The 4,584-nt window shown below is 33.3% G+C and overlaps 1 pseudogene; it reads right to left on the bottom strand.

Annotated features, from left to right (window-relative positions):
- Positions 1–1,129: 1,129 nt before the first annotated feature.
- On the bottom strand, positions 1,130–3,786 carry LOC149557006 (GDSL esterase/lipase EXL3-like; annotated as a pseudogene).
- Positions 3,787–4,584: the final 798 nt, after the last annotated feature.

Below are 4,584 nucleotides of genomic sequence, written 5' to 3' on the forward strand. Positions count from 1 at the left end.
GGCGTTTGAACTATTTTATTGACTGCCTCCATGAAATGTCGTCTAATGGCAAGCCAATATTGTCAGATATGCATATTGTCCCAGTAAGAATCATTATACAAGGAATAACCTAAGGTCTGATCAAAGAGTTGCAAATATCAAAGTACATAAAGGAACTGACAATGGAACCATGAATAATCATGATATATATCAACTAGCATCATAAGCCTGAAAAAATTAGACATGCTACAAGAACGTCTAAGTACCCAAGGCATAAATCGCTTATAAGTAAACCATTGAATTCTTTCTTGAAAGTGTAAAAGCTAGGGTAGGTACAAAGCTATACCACATTAATTAGATCAAAATTCACAAAACATAGGTACCAGGTTTTAAAAATTAAAGGTTCAAAACCACCAGGTTTGATCAATTCAATGTTCAAAAACCATGATTACCTGGTCCAAAAAATTGATTTGTACAAGAGATCCATAAAAATTGGAAATCCAAAACCCAAGAAAGAATTCACTAAATTTTGTATAGGAATTCAAAAAAAGCCAAGGATGAATTGGACTAATTTGCCTAGTACAAAAAATCTAGATCAAGTTGAATTTGATTTAAAACTAACTAGATTTGGTAACTACGTAAGAAAGTCAACCATCAGACACTTTAGCATGAAAAGTCAACCAAAATCAAAGACAATATGAATACAACACACTTTGCACTAGGACATTTACCATAATTCAATTACCTATTAAACAAGCATTTCAAAATGAAGAAAGTGGGGATAACAAAGTATAGCAATCATATAAGATTGGAAGCCTATCATGCAACTGCCTATAGAATTTCCAATTTCACTACCATAAACATTAGATGCCTACAACTAAAGAATATCTTCCTTGCTACTGACATCCACATCCCATTATATGATTTGATTTCCCATCTCGTAGGATTTGACTCAATCCTTGATTAGGTGACTACCATAACACATTAATACAAACTTCAGTCAAATGTTCAAAAATCATTTCCCACAGCTTTCTACAACTATTAGTATTTCCTACCTATCAAACAAAAGCCAGCAAATATACATGATTACCTGAGTCAATAAGCCAGTTCGAGACAGAAAACCTCCAACTAAAGTCTGGCTTGCTGGATTTTAAAGACTGGAAAAGTTGAAACCAGATCCCGTACCTCCAATTAGTTGACATGAACCTTGATGTGGTAAATGCCCCCCAATGGGACCACCAGCACTTCCACGTCCTGCACCAAATCATCTATTACACTTCATTCTTGCATTCTTGTCTCCTAATGATGGATCTTATAGTGTGACCTGAAACATTGATCCTAAAAAATACCATACACAATCAAATTGAAAAACAAAAAAATTACTTTTCAAATAGATTAATGTTGATGTAGCTAAAATATTATGTTTACCACAAATTCATTTGATCCAAAAAATTGATGTTAAACCACACAGTCATTTGATCCAAAACATTGATGCTAAAACACAAATTCATTTGATCCAAAATGATGATGCTAAAAATATTTACGTAGTTGAATTTAAAAATCAAATTACAATGTCATTTGAACTTACCATATCTGAAGAGATAAGCAACAACATCCACTACAATGTCATAAATGTCTAAGTAAACAATAGTTGATCCTGGCAGTGAGCTCTCCAAGTTGGAGAAAGCAGGTGCCCAGTTTTTGTTGAAGTAGGGTGATGCATCATTTATTCTTACATTGCATGGCCTCCCTACCATAGCAAGAAATGTTCTTTCTGAAGGTGAACATCCTAAGATGGATAGCCCTGGTACTATGAACTTTTTGGCTCTAGCATTGTACAGATCCTAGCACGGCTACTGTTAACATTTCCTATATTGAAGAAATAACTAACACCCCAATCAGCGTTCCCTATAGCCAAGTAGTAAAGTGCATTGCTTACAATACTCGAAGCATGCGCTACCCCAACAATGGCTATTATTTGAGATGTATATTCCCTAAAATATTTCACTTGCTTCCACAATGCTATCACATTCTGCACAACCCCCACAAAATATAAAAGTTCACAGCCCAAACAACAAATTACCCACATTACATGCACTAGTAATGTAACCAATTTAATGCTTAAATGGAAATGCTTTAAAAAGACATATTTATGCCTACCCCAATCTTTGCAGTAAAATTATCATAGCCAGAGCCAGCTGAAGAAAAGCTTACTCCTGTAAGCAAATCGTCCAAGGTGAGACTATCATCCAGATATGTTGGAACTGCTTCTTTGATGCCCAATGTAGATGCTGTAGAAAAAACTCCACATGATCAATACTACAAGAGAAGCAAATATATCATTTCAAGTAGGAATACAAATTTGTTTGATGACATGAAAAAGGAAAATATTTTAGCCACTACAACTATTTTTTGAATTTAAATACAAGGATTAGATTTTTAAAACAAACCATCTAAAAAAACCTAAAGGTGGTGGTTTTGCTATGGATCTGAACACTGGATATTGACATTTGTACTAGTGACAAGTTAAATCATTTCAAGTAGACTATTTTCTCTTATATGACATCATTTTCTTTCCATCAGTTCTCTTTTCTACCATCCATAAAAAAATCTAATTACAAAAACTCAAACGTGACTATTTGAACCAATTAACAACAAAGTAATTATAGTAATAACAAGCCAAGCTTTAACTAATACTTGGTTTGTGATAAACCACTGAAACTAAAAACAATAACCATATGCAATTATTGCTTCATATCTGAACAAAATCACAAGTTGCAAAATAGAGATAGTTCTACACACTAAAGGCATAATTATCATCAAAGCAAAACTTCTAGACTTAAGAACAATAATCCCAAAAATGACTTTTCAAATTAAAATCAATGATAAGGGCACCATAAAAATAACAAGCCAATCCTCAATCGAGAAGTGGTTTTATAATAAATAATTGGAAATATAAAAACCTTACTATTTTTAATAATTGTCTTATATCAAGCCAAAACCACAAATTGTTGAAAAGCAGAATTGTTTGAACTCTAAACTTTGAAGGTGTATTTATTATTGAAGTAATATGTTAAAACTTAAGACACATAAATTATTGATAAGTAGGAGATATTTTCCAGATCAAGTCAAATTATGATATTGCTATCAAGATTCAACAGTGTAGTTTTTGAGTCAAACTCATTGAACCATGATTCATGCATAGTAGTTCACACAAACTCATTTCTCATGAGAATGAATGAAACACTTAGCACTCATCACATCTAGGTAGTGCTCACAAAGGTGAAGCACCACAACTTCCTCAAAGGCTCACACATTCCAATACTACTCTAGCTCAAGCAGGCTTAACTGACAAAGCATTATCTACATATTCATTAAGGATTATAAAGCCACTTCCATGCCAACCATACTTGCTCGTGTCGCAAACACAAAATTAAGCTACCTTTTGTTCCTCATTTTCAACTGTATCTCTAATAGCATCAACCTTTGCAGTAAGCCTCAAAAGAGCACACCCTCCACCAACAACAATGCCCTCTTCAACAGTTCCCTGTTTATAGAAATTAATTAGTTAATTACTCTAATACAATTAATATAACTTCAATTAATTTTTCATTCTACGAGGGAGGATAAAAGGATATTAGACAAAAGAATTAGCCCTCTTTACACCATTGGAGAATAGTAGACAAAAGACTTTATCATTCCATACACAAATGGCTTAATAGTTAATTTTTGCTAGCATAGGAATTGGCATGGGAGTTGTATGCATTCGTATCAAATGACAAAGTTATTTACAGAGAAGATTGCCATGCCTTTGTAGCATTCAAAGCATCCTCCACTCGTAACTTCTTTTCCTTCAACTCTGTCTCTGTTTGTGCTCCTACCTGTCAATCATACTTCTTATCATCCATCACCTAACTTCACTCATGCTTATTTATTATCATAATGATATAGGCATAATAAAGCCTATCTTAATGAATGATATACGTTGTCAAAATTTATCTATTACTTAGAGAAGTATTTAATAGTGAAACACTACAAAAAACTAGACACATTTCAATAACTTCACCTGTATAACTGCAACTCCCCCAAATAGTTTAGCAATCCTTTCATTCAATTTTTCTTTCTCATAATCTTGTTTAGAAACCTAGAAATAAAGAAAATATTCAATTGTCAAATACATTCTACAAGCTAGGTTGACAATAGCACAATTCTCTAATGAGTTATTCTTTGCCAATATAATGATATGCTCAAAAAAAGACAGTGTTAACCATGATGAGATACTAGGTGCAGAAAAAGGAGAAATAACATAAAGAATAAAACCAAAGTACTCTAATTACAAGGCATAAGACTGATAGTCCATATTAAGGCTTGAAGAACACACACACATAGACAAGAAGGCATACATCAATCATGCTCCTAATTTGATTAACTCTTCTCTCAATAGCCTCTTGAGTTGTTCCATCACTAACTATTGTTGTTGAATATTTTGTCAACACTATCTTGGCAGCAATTCCTAGAACCTCATTCTCAACAGTGTCAAGGGCCAGCCCCACTTCATCTCTAATGATAGTGCCTACATTAGAGTACATGGTTCAGATGTTTATA

Source organism: Cupressus sempervirens, chromosome 5 (genome assembly GCF_028749045.1).
Source record: "Cupressus sempervirens isolate cs-2001-9-10 chromosome 5, ASM2874904v1, whole genome shotgun sequence".
Lineage (NCBI taxonomy): Eukaryota > Viridiplantae > Streptophyta > Pinopsida > Cupressales > Cupressaceae > Cupressus > Cupressus sempervirens.